Consider the following 16,653-nt stretch of genomic DNA (forward strand, 5'->3'; position numbering starts at 1 on the left):
TGATACTATTAAAAGAGCAGCTGGCGCATTGGTTCAGCAAGAAGTTGGATTGTGGAATCTTAATTCATTTGTGAGAGATGCATTCCATGCCAGCTGGACTAAGAACTAGAATCACATTAATTAGCAATGGGATTCCAGCTTTTAATTCCCAGGCATGAAGATGCTCTTTCTATTGGTGGCCTTTGGAAAAGAGGAGGGGGAGTTTAGATCAGTTATGTAGACCTGAGCCACTGCAGCTAAGGAGGGCAAGGGGGTGGGCAGTACAGAAGGTAGGTAATATTTGATATGTCTAATTAACAGCATTATGGGTGAAACTACACCAGATACGCACCTTGGGATGATAATAAAAGTCTAAATTTGGGGGCCAATAAAGCGTTTGTTATAGCTATGAAAACAGCAGAGAAAGCTAGAAATGTCATTTAAAGGGAAGCGGAATTGCTATTTGCATTGATCTACGCTATCTCAGCACACAGTTATGCAAATATTGCCCTTCAGGATATTGTGCTTGGCAACTACTATATTTTTTCACATAAAAACTTCATCAAACCCCTTGGTTAAAATGTACCCAAATCTGGTCTACTCATTACAGTCTTCTAGTGCTGCAATTTTTGTTAGGCAAAATTCATCTTTAAAACTCACATCTGGGCTCTGGTTCAACTGCCCTTCACCCACCAACAGCACTAGACCACCAGAGAATTCAGCCACTGGTAATCTAGATTCCAGTAATTGATGCCACTTTACAGCGCTACAATATACACCAAATCTACATGTACTTCAATCATCAGATTAGTTTCTGCAGTGGATGACCACTATCTCAAACTCCAATACATAGGCTGTAGCAAAATAAGTGTTTCTCTGTATTTTCCCTTGCATGGGCTGCATTTGAATTCACCCACTTGCACACTGTTAGCTTCTGTGGTGGGCATGAATGAGTCAAACAGAGAGTATCTTCTCCCAGCTGGAGTCTAGATACAATAATAATGTTGATTCCCCCCCCAGGCAAATGTCCCAGAACTACTCATTTTGCAACGACGCACTCAGCAAAATCTGAAGAACCACAAAAAATAAATCCAGATCAGAAGTACATGCTCAGAGAAACCCTACCACATTACACTTTTTTAAACCAATGTAATGTTAGTGATATAAAGGGCCAAACCCCAGTGAGACTTTATTTGGATTCCAAGAGTGCCCAGAATCTCCCAGTTGGGATTCCATTGCACTGTCTGCTGTACGTACAAATGGACACACACATGCACACATACACACACACGGCACAATCTATAGGCTAGACTAGGCAGACAAAGGGTGTGAGGGGGACCTAGCCACAGACATGCCCTGTTCCCCAGAACACTTAGGCACATTGAGTTTTCCACGAGTGAGTAGGCCTCGTGAAATCAAGAGCAGGGACAAGAACCTGTGTATGGCTAAGCACAAGCATAAATATTTGCAGGATGTGGGCAGTAGGCAGTACAAGAGATAATCTAGTATTACAATATTACTTATTATTAAGAGGTAACAGTTACTTTTTTTTAAAGTTTACAGTTATATTTATCAAGCCATTTATATTTCTGCACTAATGATAATTTTATTACAACAACCAGCATTTCTACGTACAGTAAGTATGAGGTCCTCAAAATATACACTACCCACGTTAATTAGTTGGCTTCATGCTAATTGCAAGAGGAAATTAAAATGTTTTTAATTGGATGGTAAATCAGCCATGCAGAACTGTCATGGTAATTTACCGGGCCTCGCACAAAATCTTCTCTCCCACCCTTCCCACGGCAAGAGAAAACAAATGATATTTTGCTCACTCATCCAAACAAAGGTCCTCAGATGGGGCAAAGGGGGATGTAGAATTTACCAGGCTGTTTTCAGTCGTGCATTTGTATATTGCTGAACTTTAAATTCGACTTACTGGGACAAAATTCCCTTCAAGCTAAATGGTCCATACTAGAGCACTAGGAGTCCCACTGGACTGCTCCAGGCACTGCTGTTGAGAACTGGAAATCCAAGCAATCCTTGTGTTTGAGAGACACAAGGGCAATCATTTGGAGAGATTATTACTGGCTTGTTATTATTTATTCGCAGCATTCGGGGCCCCACTGGACTAGACGAGATTGGGCTAGATAGCAAAAAAATTTCCCCTGGAAATTTCCACTACATGCATCTGACGCAGTGGGTATTCACCCACGAAAGCTCATGCTCCAAAACGTCTGTTAGTCTATAAGGTGCCACAGGATTCTCTGCTGCTTTTACAGATCCAGACTAAGACGGCTACCCCTCTGATACATTGCAAAAAGAGAAGCCCTGCCCCAACAAGCTTACAAAAACAGGTGGATGCAGACAGATAAAGGGGGGAGGGTGGAAACACAGGCTAAGAATGAGACCAGAATTAGTGTAATAAACAGCAGTTGGACCACACAGGCTGCCCTAGTTGTTCATATACTGTAAATTGTTTCCTGAAAATGCTGTTCCAAAAAAAGAGAGAATCTGGAAAATATCTAATGGTGGCGGGATCTTGACTCTACTTTCATGGCTGTGCAAGGCCGCAGCTGCACTGGAATACATATGCTCATGCTGCAAAGAGTGAGCATGCATGGGGAGCCCATGCAAAGGGGGACTTAGAGCAGTGGGAGGAGGAGGGATGGGGAGAGCAGTCCTGTCGCTGCGTGGTTTCACCAGCCATTGCCCACTTTGCCCAGCCACAGGAACAGGGGAGGCTACTGCATGTTAGAGATGGAGAACAATAGGTGGCTTCTCTACAGCCTGGCTGCCGTGTCCATGTCCCTGAAGAACCCCCAGAGCCAGGCCAGGCAGCCTGCCCACCAAAACTTAGGCTAAATGCACAATTTAGGGAAAGCTTCTGGCCTCTAACACTCATGGCTCCTCTGTTCATACACTTTCTCTTAGTCTGGGGATGAATAAGACCTCTTGGAGATCCAGAGAGCCAAGATCTGTCTCCTCACACAACCAGCTATTGCACACGAAACCACAGAGCACTTGGAAAGCCACACCATTGGGCTTCACACCACAGAAAGAAGGTACAAGTCACTGCATCAGTCCGGCTTTTCTGCTCTCGTGATAAATTGCCCGGGGAGTGTGAGCAGGGTGGGAGGCCATTGCAAACATCTGACAAAGGCAGTGCTAGCAGTCCAGCCAAAATAGAGGTCAAATTCCTTTTGACTTCTTTTCTTTTTAAATGCCCCAAATGCTGTATGCCCTAAACATTACTGAATGCACTCAGCTGTAAAATATTCACTTCAATCTGAAATTTGGCACATGCACTCAGAACTGAAAGCAATTTTTTCCAGATATGAAAGAAAGTCTCTTTCTTTGCACTTCTGAAACTGGCAAGCCTCAGCCAAACCAGACCTGCCAGGGTACTGGCCTCAGATGCATTTGTCATCAAACAGTAGTTTGAGTTTTCTTTTGCAGGTTGTGTTAGCCCTCTGCCACACAGGCAGATTGAGGTTAGCACATACAAGCCCTGAGCCAACTCCCATTGCTCACAGCTGTCATTCACAGAAGACAGTGACGAGGCACTACTCTGGCCTGATTCCAAAACTTTATGAATAGTTGGTCACAAGACATTTAGGCCCTGGTCCAAACTCCACTGAAGTCAATGGAAAGACTCCCATTGACCTCAACGGGCTTTGAATCAGGCTCATATAAGTTACATATAAGCAGATACTTAAGTTTAGAGCCAGTATTAATACCAAGTGACTAGCTTGGGAAGGGAGAAAGTGTGTCATTTCATACGTGGGACTTCAGAGTAACACAACACTTCTCTATCAGTGTATCTGGGACTTAAAGCAGGAATCAACGTATTTGATTTTTCAGCTCATAATGAATAGCTCTCTCAGAGTTCTTCAGAGCACCAGGGCTTGCAAACCAAACTGCAAACAGTGACTGTTATGTCTTGACCAGTACCTGTATTTTTAGTATCACAATATAAACAACTTGTGAGGTTTCATTCTCTGGGAACAGAGAAATACTTAAAACCATGAGATTAAAGCAGCTTCACTGTTCAAGCTAGTCCGATGGAACTTTATTTAGAAAATAAACCAGAGAAATGTCAGCTGATTTTCTGTCCAGATATCCTAAAAACAGAATTTCTGTCCAACTCCAAATGGAATGAAAAGTTTACAGTTTTTTGCAGAACAGAAAACTTTTATTCAGAAACATCAAATCATTTTGATAAGTCAAAGCAACATATATAAAATAAAACAATACAATTGTTATAATAAAAAAATTAACATTAAATGTTTTCCATTATCAAAATAAGAGTCAAAACAATTCAACGTTTTCCCATCAAAAATGTCCATCAGCTCTACTTAGAAGGATATGGGGTTTGCTCCAGCTCCCATCAACATCAGTTGGAGTCTTTCAGTTGACTTCAATCAGGTCCACATAGTGAGACCCTGCCAATGAAAAGACTCCCGTTGACTTCAATGGGCTTTATATCAGACCCTGAGAGGAGATGGGTAGGTGCAACTGTGTCCTTAAATAGTGGGACATCAGACACAGTAAAGTGTTATATAAAGTCTTCCAAAGCAATCTAGAAGGTGCTGTACTTTATGCTGCATAGCAGCTTCTGAAGGCTTCACAAGGCAGCCCAGAAGTTGGATTGTTTCAGAAGTTCCTTCAGAAGCACAACCACATGTTGTTTCAAATCTGACCCATCTGATTAATTTCAAACTAAGGTATTATTTTAGCCACCACTTTACAAAGATATTCAGGGTTATTCTCACCAACACTACATGCCCAAATCAAACAGGTTCCTTTAAAATACATTCCACCTAAGATACGTTTTTGCAAGCCAAAAGGATGTTGACCAAAATGGTGGCTACCACATTAGAAAGAATTGGGGAGAGGGAAGCACTTAACGGAGTTTGCTGGGATTCTCTGTTTGGTTTTAGAGACATTCAGCTTCAAGGAAGCATTTGGTAACTAGCTCAGATTGCTATTGAGGCCACATTAATTCCTAACGGGGTCTAATCTATAGATAGTTTCACACCTTTAAAGGAACTAGGTGATGTGGCAGCATCAGATCTACCCTCAATGCAGCTGAGTTATTTGCAAATAGCAGTGTCCTTGTTCATAACAGAGGGCGGCAATCCAAGGAATCTGCCCAAGAGAAAGAACTATCACAGTAGGAACTCATGTTGCTGCAGTTCAGGGCTGAAATGCATTTGCAGAGCTCTGTGGGGAAGCCCACACCTGCCCAGACTGAAGTCTGTCCCATTACTCACTTACTTCTTTGCTTCCCCTGTGCTCCCTTAAAAAATACCTGGACAGAAAAAGTTATTTGAAAATTAAAGGAAAGTGAACATCCTGGGGAAATACCCACACAAACCCCTCAGCGCTAGGAAGTTTATGGCTATTTTAGACACTACATTTTATAAATGAAATCACTGCATAAGCCCAATTGCTAGTGACTGTCTACATTCTCCCTGTAAGGAGTTAAGTGCTTTCATCGCCAGCAAAGTGGAAGTCCCAGGTGCACGGCACCTCAGAGGAAGCACCCAACAAGTTTCAGGGCTGGAGCCTGAGCTGGTCCTTTGACTTGTGTATTTGTCTATTTCTTATGGGTGCAGCCTAACCCACTTCAGGCTGATAGATCTCAAAACGCAGTTGTATCTGGAGAATCATCAGTGAATGGGGGTGCTTCCAGTCAGCACTTATCAGTAATCTGGAAGTAAATATACAATCACTGCTGATGAAACTGGCAGATGACACAAAAATTGGCAGAGTGGGAAATAATGAATGAGAGGGCAGTTCAGCGCGAGCCGGATAGCTTGGGCCCACGCAAATAGAATGTGTATAAATGCAGCCAAATGCAAGACATACGTCTAGGAAGAAAGAATGCAAGCCACACTTACAGAATGGGAGACCGTGTCCTGGAAAGAAGGACTCTGAAAAGGATTTAAGAGACATAGAAGACAAGCAACTCGACATGAGCTCCCAGTGCGATGCTGTGGCAAAAAGGGCAAATGGGATCCTTGAATGTACAAACACAGGGAAGTAGTGAGGGGATTTGACCACTGTATGCTACATCGGTGAGACTGGTACTAGAACATTGTGTTCCCTTCTGGTATCCACATTTTGAGCAGGTTGTTGAGAAATTGGAGGAGAGAGCCACAGAAATGGTTTAAGCACTAGAGTAAATGCCTTACAGTAAGACTTAAAATCCCCAGTCAAAAAGAAAAGTGAGAGACGACTTGATTACAAGTATCAGAGGGGTAGCCATGTTAGTCTGGATCTGTAAAAGCAGCAAAGAGCCCTGTGGCACCTTATAGACTAACAGACGTATTGGAGCATGAGCTTTTGTGGGTGAATACCCACTTCATTGGATACTTGTGTACTTGATTACAGTGTGTAAGGACCCTCCCAGAGAGAAAACACCAGGTACTAAATGGCTCTTCAATCTAGCAGAGAAAGGCAGAACAAGAACCCCTGGCTGGAATCTGGAGCCAGACCAATTCAAATTAGATACTTTTTTTTTTTAAACCAGTGAGTGATTAACCATTGGAACCAACTACAGGGGCAAGCGATGGTTCTCAATGCCCTGCTGTCTTTAAAAAGACTTGGATGCCTTTCTGGAAGATTTGTGAAGCACCCAGGCCAATGGGTAGCAGGAGTTGAGTAGAGGGCAAATTTACTGGTCATGGATGAGTCGTTTTTGTTCCTGAGGTGACCAGCGCGGGGCTGCATGAGTATAGGAAACTTGCTTAGAACAATTAAGGCAGAAGGCTGATTAGGATCACTACAGGCAAGTCAAGCAGGATTCAGGGCACCTAGGTTTAAAAGGAAGCATTCCAGTCAGGTAGAGGAGCTAGAGGAGAGGAGTGGTGTGAGGTGTGGGAGCAAGAGACAAAGATGGGAGAGGGAGAGGTGATGCTGTGGCTAGGACTAGGGTAGAAGTGTTATCAGAAAGCAGGAAGGAAGGTCCTGTGGTGAGGATAAAGAAGGTGTTGGGAGGAGGCCACGGGGAAGTAGCCCAGGGAGTTGTAGCTGTCATGCAGCTGTTACAAGAGGCACTATAGACAGCTGCAATCCACAGGGCCCTGGGGTGGAACCCGAAGTAGAGAGCGGGCCCAGGTTCCCCCCAAACCTCCCAACTCCTGATCAGACACAGGAGGAGTTGATCCAGACTGTGGGGAAGATCATTGAGGTGAGCAAATCTGCCATAAGCGCAGGACCCACCAAGGTAGAGGAGGAACTTTGTCACAATATGCTTTAGTCAAACAAGATATTGGGCTCAATGCAGGAAATGTAATGCCTTGTGATATACAGGAAGTCAAGATGTGGTGATCTAATGGTCCCTTCTGGCCTTAAAATCCACGAATCGTTGAATTAAAAAACAGCAGGGTTGACTTAAACATCACAAGATTTAGCAGTAATATATTTGTGCTCCCTTTTATTTGCCTTCTGGGTTTTGAACCTATAGGGGTCACCTTATTGAGCTTTTCTCCACAGCAATTTATATTTTGTTTCTAAACGATTCTCACATGACAACATCACGCTAGGGGCTGGGACTTCGAGGAAAAACTCCAAATTCCACAAGACTCTCAAGAAAATTGCAAGAGTTTGACAACACGGAAGGACTAAAACACCAGTTTACACCAAACCGGGCACTCACGCAGGCTAACATGATGTAGCCTCTGGCGGTACGACACAACATATACAAGGAATGCTGTGTTTATTTTCAAGGTAATGGGCCATTAATGCAGAAGCAACCAAAATCCTGTTGGTTTCATTTAACAAGGACAGCTGAGCTCACAAGACTCAGGGGGAAGTGGCATCGCCCACCTGCCAAGACAAGATCATTGCCGTGCCAAAGAGGAGCTCGCTGTTATATGTTACCACTTCCTTTTGTTGTTTAGGAAAATTAATGGTGATAATAAATGGTGGGTATTATAGCTCTTGACCCTCCAACATGTCTGTGGGATTGACAAGCAAGGTGTGTGCATGGGCCCTCCCTAGGCTTAGCTGCATGGCTTCTCCACCTTGTTCCCCTTGACTGGAGTATCTAGGCACTTTGCAGTCCAGAACCCTGTGTGACTGCACAACACAGACCCAACACAACCCTTGTGCCAGTTGCTGGACCAAGGATTTGTCTCTTAGTCCACTAAGTTGAAAAAAACATCATTTCTGCAAGAGATATATGGCCACAAAGGCAAAACAGAAAAGGTCTGGGAGGACCGGCTAGTGTGCAGTGCTGGCCTACTCCAGCCATAGGAAATGGCATTGCTGAATGGATACAACACTCTTCTCAAACACTGGCATGACTAACATAATTGGATCATATGGTAACTCTTGATTTTAAGCTTGCGATGTCTCTTCATCCTGTCATGTGACAATGACAAACAATCACAAAGTTGCTGTCTTTTAACACTGAACAAGGAAACTTATTAGACTAAGGAAAGCTTCATTATCTCTCAAGCTACTGTTTCACCGTAGCGCTTTGGCCCAGGCCCTTCCCAGCCCCACCTCCCTGCTGCAGATTTAAAGGAACTTGCTCTGATATCCGACTAGTTGCTTTGTGGGACTGAGTTAAATTTTGATTTAAAGGTAGGTTTTGAAGAATAATCAAGTTAGTTACACACTTCACAGTTGTGTGCTGCACCCTGTATAACTGAACTGTTTTAGAAAACCCTGTATATTAGTGAGCCACTTAATATTGCCCAAGATTGCTCTTGGAGTTTGTTCACAGTTAAGATACTCCCCTGCATAGCAGTTTGCATAGACTGGCAGTTGTTGACAATACGGCACCACGCTAGTACTGGTAAAGTAATACAAGGAGAGAAGTACATCTCTCCCCATATCCACAGCCTAATGGTGTAATCCAATTTCTGAGACTTTTTTTTAAATTATATTTTCCTTCTTTACTTGTATGCTTAAAACCTGTCCCTAGCCCATATTAATATAGCATGTTGCCACAGCAGGAAAAAAGTGTGACAATGAAAGTCATATTAAGACAAGTAACCTAATCTAAGTAGGTTACCAACTCCAAGGGAATTTGCAACAAGATTATGCAAGCCTCCAACTTCCCTTCTCACCCACCCACTCCACACTATTTTCACTTATGCACTTCTTCCTACTTTCACATATTTAGATACAGCTAAACTATGCAAAATAGTTTTCAAAGTTTAATAGTTAAACTAATGCTTGGATTAGCTCCTTGGCTGAATATATTTTTTGATCAAAGAGCATCAGCTAGAGAGCTGCATACGCTTTTTGAGTAGGTTTTCATCTTCAGAGTCAGTGTGACCTAGTTAACAATAGAATTTTCACACATCCACACCCCCTAAGAGTTACTGAAATTTGAGTCACTTTTTTTAACTTTATACTTTGTATTATGAAACTAAAAGATAAAACAGCAGAAAAAAATGTACTGATGCTAATGGAAAACCCTTACTAGACCTCTGGAAGCAAGGGCAAACAGTAGCATACCGTTAATGAGCTAGATGCTGATTAGAGAAAAGATCTATATGCAAGATCTAGCTTAATGTAGCAGGAAATCTCTGGAATTTATCTAGAGAGACTGAATGGGAACACCACATTCTAAAAGCTTGTGTTCTTTTCAGTGTGATGCACTCATCACAAAATGCTTCTTTGAGTCTGAGTCCAATTCTGATCTCAGTTAACATCAATGTAACTCCATTAGCTTTTATTAAATCACTTCTAATTTATACCAGAGTAAAACCCACATCAGCTTCTCTCACTATTTCTTGCTCTTACTCCTGCTTCGAAAGAAGGATTTTTGCAGTTTGACAGAGAGTCCATTTTGGAAATTTCTATTTTTCCAAATTTTCTTCATTAAAAAAAGTGTGGAATCAATCCCAAATGCAACCAGCACGTGGTGACAATGAGGTAGCTGGTGACCCCCAATCATGTGAGATCTCTATAGATTCATAGATTATGAAGCCAGAAGGGACCATGGTGATCATCTCATCTGGCCTCATCTGCAGCACAGACCACTGACTTATACCTGTTTGAACTAGAGCAGATATTTTAGGGGGGGAAATATCTAGTTTTAAAATTCCCAGTGATGGAGAAACCACCACAACCCCTGTTAAATTGTTCCAATAGTTATTCACTGTCATTGTTAAAAAATCTGTCCCTTATTTCCAGTGTGAATTTGGCTGGAAGCTGAAGCTAGACATTGGATCTTGTTATATCTTTGTTTATTAGACTGAAGAGCCCCATTATCAAATTTTTGTTCCTCATGCGGGTACTTATAGACTTTGATCAAGCCACCCCTTAACGTCCTCTCTTGTTACACTAAGTGGATTGAGCTCCTTGAGTCTATCATTATAAAGCACGGGTCAGCAACCTTCGGCACACAGCCCATCAGCGTAATCCACTGGCAGGCCACAAGGCATTTTGTTTACATTGACCATCCGCAGGCACAGCCCCCCCACAGCTTCCAGCGGCCACGGTTCATCATTCCCAGCCAGTGGGAGCTGTGGGAAGCCGCAACCAGAACATTCCTGCAGCCCGCAGCTTTCCACAGCTCAATATTGGCCAGGGATGGTGAACCGCAGCCACTGGGAGCTGCTGGGGGGTCATGCCTGTGGACGGTCAATGTAAACAAAATGCCTCATGGCCTGCATGCAGATTACCCTGATGGGTTGCATGCTGAAGGTTGCCAACCCCTGTTATAAAGCATGTTTCCTAATCTTTTATTCATTCTATACAGCAGTTCAACGTCCACATTTGAGAACTGATTTAAATTTGATAATTGACTTTACAGAAGTCACCACAGCCGCATGAATGATACCAGATTAAGTACAATATATTTCTCAAATAAATATTACTTGCAACAGTAATTCTTCAAGATAAGTTCTACATACACAAGAGCTGCCATACTGGCTCAGAGCATGGTCCATCTTGCCCAGTATCAGGTCTCCCACAGTGGCCCATACCAGAACTTCACGAAGAGTGTACAGAACCACGCAATTATTGAGTGAGACTCTCCAGTCTTACACTCACAGTTTCTGGTAGTCAAAGATTTAGGGTCACCCAGAGCATGGTGTTGCATCCCCAACCATGCTGGCTAACAGCCATTGATGGATCTGTCCTCCATGAACTTATCCAGTTCTTTTTTGAACTCAGTTATTCTTTTGGCCTTTCCATGGCAATGAATTGCGCAGGTTAATTGTGCATTGTGTGAAAAAGTGCTTCCTCTTATTTTCATTAAACCTTCTACCTAGTAATTTCATCAGGTAACCCCTGGTTTTTATATTGTGCAAAAGGGTAAATAACATCTCTCTAGTCACTTTCTCCACACCATTCATGATTTCATAGCCCTTTACGATATTGCCCCTTAGTCATCGATTTTCTCAGCTGAACAGCCCTAATCTTTTTAGTCTTGCCTTGTACAGAAGCTGTTTCATACCCTTGATCATCTTTGATGCCATTTTCTGAACTTTTCCAGTTCCACTATGTCCTTTTTGAGATGGGGTGACCAAAACTGTGCACAGTATTCAAGGCTTTATGTAGTGGCAACATATTTTCTGTCCTATTTTCTATCCTTTTCCCAATAGTCTAAAATACTGTTAGCCTTTTTGACCATTGCTGTGCATGGAGCAGAAATTTTCATAGAATTATCCACAGAGACTCCACAGTCTCCTTTTTGGTGGGAACAGCTAATTTGGAATCCATTTTGTATGTATAGTTGGGATTATTTTTTTGTGTGTGCATTACTTTGCATTTATCAACACTGAATTTCATCTGCCATTTTGTTGCCCAGTCACCCAGTCTTGAGAGATCCTTTTGTAGTCTGCTTTAGACTTAACTATCTTGAATAATTTTTATCATCTGCAAACTTTGCCCCTTTGGCGCATCCCACAAGTTGGGAATGCATAGAGGCAGGTAATCTTGAAGAAAAATGTGCACTTCCATGATTTCTAGGTGGTTTCAGACTGGAGCCTGCCTATATCTTTGTTATGTCTAGGAAGAGAGGCCTGTGGCAGTGATAAGAAGTGGCTAACAATTTTCCTATCAATGGAAAGGCTGCTGCAAACCATCACTTAAATTATTCAAATCAAAGCATGTCTCAGTGAGAGGAAGATAAGTGATCTTTTGGTTCAGATATAGAATCAATACTTTGTTTTAAACTTGGCAAACATACTTATGACGGGAAAATATAATGGGCGTGAATGAGGAAAACATGTCTTAATGACTTTCATTAGCTGGTTAAACAGCTGAAAAAACCCTTTACATCCTTTCAGATGTCCAATCAATTTAATAGTTTACTATTAGACAGTCTATTTACCCAGAATATTCCAGTAATTCAATCTACTCATTTCCAAAGGACATAGGAGCCTAGGTTATTCCTATCTGGAATGACACCTGACATGTATGTTGTATGTATGGCATAGGAAATGACACATTGGGGTGCGAAATCTGGTTTCTGTCCTAAGGAAAGTTCCAATGTTTTGACATTTGTTTTCATCTGAATTAGGCCAAAAATCAAAATAGCAACAATTGTCATGGAGAAGAAGATTTTGAATCAAGATGTTATGTAAATGTCAGGATGTTGCATTTTGGCTCTGACAGACATTGAACTGAGTACACCTATGCTGCTGCAGTGCCTCATGGAAGTTGTAGTTCAGGTGCCTTTTGTCCCCATTCTCTTCTAGAGGCTGGGCTTTGCAGCTGGACTACAACTTCAATTATTACTTCAAAGAGAATTCGGCACCAAAAAATTAAAAATTCTGCCTGTTGCAGATGGACCGGGAGCTCCCAGCTGCTGTGGGCAGTGCGGGAACCCCAGAGCTATCAGCCGCTACGTGCGATGGTGACCTCGGGGCCATCAGCCACCATGTGCAGTGAGCTCCGAGCAGCTGTGGCAAGGATCCTGGAACAGTCATCCCCGTCAGCCCCATCAACCCCCATTATTTTTAGTAGAAGTCACAGACAGGTCACGGGCTCCCATGAATTTTTGTTTATTGGTCACAACCTGCAATAGCAGGTACTTAGCATGGAGAAGGGAGACCCAGGGTAATGCATGTGTCAGGACACGTGTGTCTGTTTGAGTGGCTTGGGTCATATACAAGGTTCACCAGCCAACACCCCTTCACCTCCGGAGGTGGTATACATGCCCCAGTGCCAGGTGTGGGCAGGAGTGCTGAAGAGGTGCAGTGATAGTGGGAGTGGAGTAGGGTGGGTTCAGGCTAGCAGGGAATATAAGAGGAGGGAGGCAGTATTTGAGTCGTGCATGCAAAGATGTTATGTGTGTACATAACTAATACATTTGAAATGCACAAAACAGAGAAAAGGAAGCAATTTGGTGGAAATAAATTCTGCATGAAAAAATAAAATTCTGCAGGGAACATTAAATTTGGTGTAAATTCTGCGATGCACAGTGGCGCTGAACTCCAGCAGGAATACATGATGGGTGGCATTAAGATGACCCCTATAAGGCACAGTGGCAGTTCCTCCTGGCTCAAAATGATGTATTTTGTCTCAATTTTCTCAGCCAAAACTCTGTTTGGAGATGTGAGGGGTCTGTCTATGTTCTAGACAAAGTAAAAAAAAAATGGAACAATCTGATTAAAATACGTTTTTATTTTGCCCTCAAAATTTTCTTTGGGGGGAGGGAAACACCACCTCATTTTCCTACCTGTTCTAATTGGAAACAATGATAATTTTCTTAAATTTAGGTTTTCTGCAAAACAGTGTTACATCCAGGCTCCTGTTGTTAATTACAGACAACTTTATGGCCCCAGCTTACTCAGCATAAACACAAGTTTGTCCACAGACTCCATTCACAGGGTTAAGTTCATCTGTCCCAATGTCTGCTCCTGTGTGTGACAGAGAGAATCTCTGACTCCGAGCCCATCACAACTGCCTACAATTAGAATATGAAGGATCGGTTTACCTACAGTTTGTATTCTCACATTGTAAAGGCAGACTGTGAGGGATTAACACTCAATGCTACATGGAATCTAAATATTGTTTTCAATGCCTAAGTAAGACATGATCAAAAGTTTTTCCAGGAAGAGGTTAATGTCTATTGCTGGTTAAAATATGTCTAAAGATGGGATTTTCAAGAGCACCTAAGTGACAAGGAAGCACAAGTCTTGCAGAAAGTCAGCGGGGGTTGTGTAGCCAAATCACTTTAGCCCCAGAGAGTTAGGCACCTAAATACCTTTGAGGATATGAGCCTTAGTCACCAAGATGGAATTTACAGGGTTGCCTTACGGTGATTTGCTGGAGTGTTTGTCCAGATGTAGAGCCCAGTGGCGAGATGGCACTTGGTAGGAAAGTGTAGTCCAGAAGCTAAATGTGACCACTATGCCTCTGTCCTGCCGCCTTGGCAAAAGAGGAGGTATTTTGAAAACTACAGCACTGCAGTAGCCTATAGTATCTCAAAATGACATTTATATTTCACACACATCTCTCCCTTATATGAATATTTAACTTCACACCCTGAGAAGTCCCCAGTGAAGTCAATAACCCACTTACTCATAGTGCAGGAAGTTAAGCATGTGCTTAAGTCTTTGGAGAATTCAGGCCTCAGGGTGTTAGAAACAGATGGTGACATGGTTTTCAGCTACTATAAGGAGTTAAGCAGGTCTGCTTCCCTCCCTTGTCCTTCCTTAAATGCTCTTTAATCAGTGAACAAGTATCAAGGGGTAGCCAGGTTAGTTTGTATCCACAAAAAACAACAAGGAGTCCGGTGGCACCTTCAAGACTAACAGATTTATTTGGGCATAAGCTTTCGTGGGTGAAAAGACCTCACTTCTTCAGATGCATGGAGTGAGGTTTTTTACCCACGAAAGCTTATGCTCAAATAAATCTGTTAGTCTTTAAGGTGCCACTGGACTCCTTGTTGAATCAGTGAACAGTTACCCAGTAATATACATGACTATTACTGCCAGGCATATCATTCAAAAGGTGACTGTCATTGCAGATGAAGAGCCTTTGCTTTGCAGAACAATGTTAAAGCATTTTCATTTTCTTTTTAAAAATCAAAAGCCTAAGCCAAAAATATATTTGATCCATCACTTGACTAGCTTACTATACGTTTAAAACAAAATTTGGAAACCTGCTTGCCTCGAATTAAGTTCCTAAATGTATATATAGACGCCTACATTAAAGTTGCCCAGTTTCTCAAAGGTTCTGAACACCCACAGCTTCTATTAGTTTGAAATGAGTGAAAACTGCTGAGCAGTGACAGCTTTGCAAATCAGGACACTTTTTTCAGTTCTTAAATACGTATTTAGGACCCTAATTTTAAGTAGCCAAGTTTGCACACTTTTGTTTTTGTGCATATTCAGGATGTTTTGCTGGTAAAACACTACCTACCAGCCCTCCAGCTGAGACAGCCTCCAGCAAAAACAGCAAACAACTTTAAAAATGAAACAGAGTTTAATATACAGAGGTGTGGTTTATAAAGACAATGAGTTTAAAGCAGTTGACATGACACTGATCTTTTCTTGGTCAAGAGAGTTATACTTCAGTGAGTTTTACCAAAATTGAACAATCTGGTAGAGATGGGCTGAACCATTTCAGAACATTTGGACAGAACAGAAAGGCTTTTGGTACAAAGCTTTTGCAGTGCTACCAAGATGTTTCGTTTTCCCCCCAATAACATTGTCTCAAGATTCCACAGCAGCCTGAACCATCGCAGTAACATTACTGTAAGATGCAGCAGTTTCTGAATGTTCCTGTAGAATTGCGTAGCATTAGGGCTAGCTTATTGCCTTTCAAAGGGGGTCATTCCAGGACTTTAAAGTGCACTAAAAGGCATTTTGGGGGTATATACACTGGTGCCCAATTTTTTGATCTAACTTCTCCACTTTGAATAAGCTTCTTAGTTACGCCTTAACTGTGCACATGGATGGCTAGACAGCTGTTTCAAACTGAGTATACAGAAGATGGGTTTGAGAGAGATGTGTAATTGGTTATGTATTCTTACTGGATGTATTCTGCTTGTGCAAGAGGACTGATTTTTCCCCAGTCCCATGTATCAAAGCAAGACTAAGGAGGCCCCTTATTTATTTTAGATTAGCTGTTAGACAAAAACAATTAAGTGAATTTTAATGGCTCATGAAAGCTGCTGAACAGATCTCTCTGGATATTTGTGGTCTATTCATTCACAGAACAGATGGCTACCCTTACCGCTTCCCTCACAGCAGTCCTGGAGTGTGCTTAACCCCACGCTGGAGGGACTACACAGTTCTCCCTGTCCATTCACAGCTGGACTGGCTGCTAACACTCCCAAGAGCAGTGCCAAATATGACTGAAGGCCGGTCCAGACCAAGAGATTTTAATGAGTGTTTCCTTCCCACAAGTGTTTTCAAATGCTGCTTAATGATTTAAAAACCCACAGCACAGGAAAGCTGCTAAGAGCTACATGTGCAGAACTTACATCAATATTTACTTTCTTGTTAATATGTACCCTGTGGTATCACATACCTTTGATTTATTGAACAGTAAAGGGATGATGATTGCAGATGTTAACTGTATCCTTTTGTAGTGCGAGCTCTGATTTTGAAAGCCAAATTACACTGTATTCATACTGAACTGTACACGGGGTTATTTATTTTGTTATCTCCCTCTAGGGTGGGGCTTATTCCAGGGAGTGCCTGCACCTTCATGCAGAAAATTTGTACTGGAAATTTTGGAAGAATA

Source organism: Chelonoidis abingdonii, chromosome 4 (genome assembly GCF_003597395.2).
Source record: "Chelonoidis abingdonii isolate Lonesome George chromosome 4, CheloAbing_2.0, whole genome shotgun sequence".
In the NCBI taxonomy this organism is placed as follows: Eukaryota; Metazoa; Chordata; order Testudines; family Testudinidae; genus Chelonoidis; species Chelonoidis abingdonii.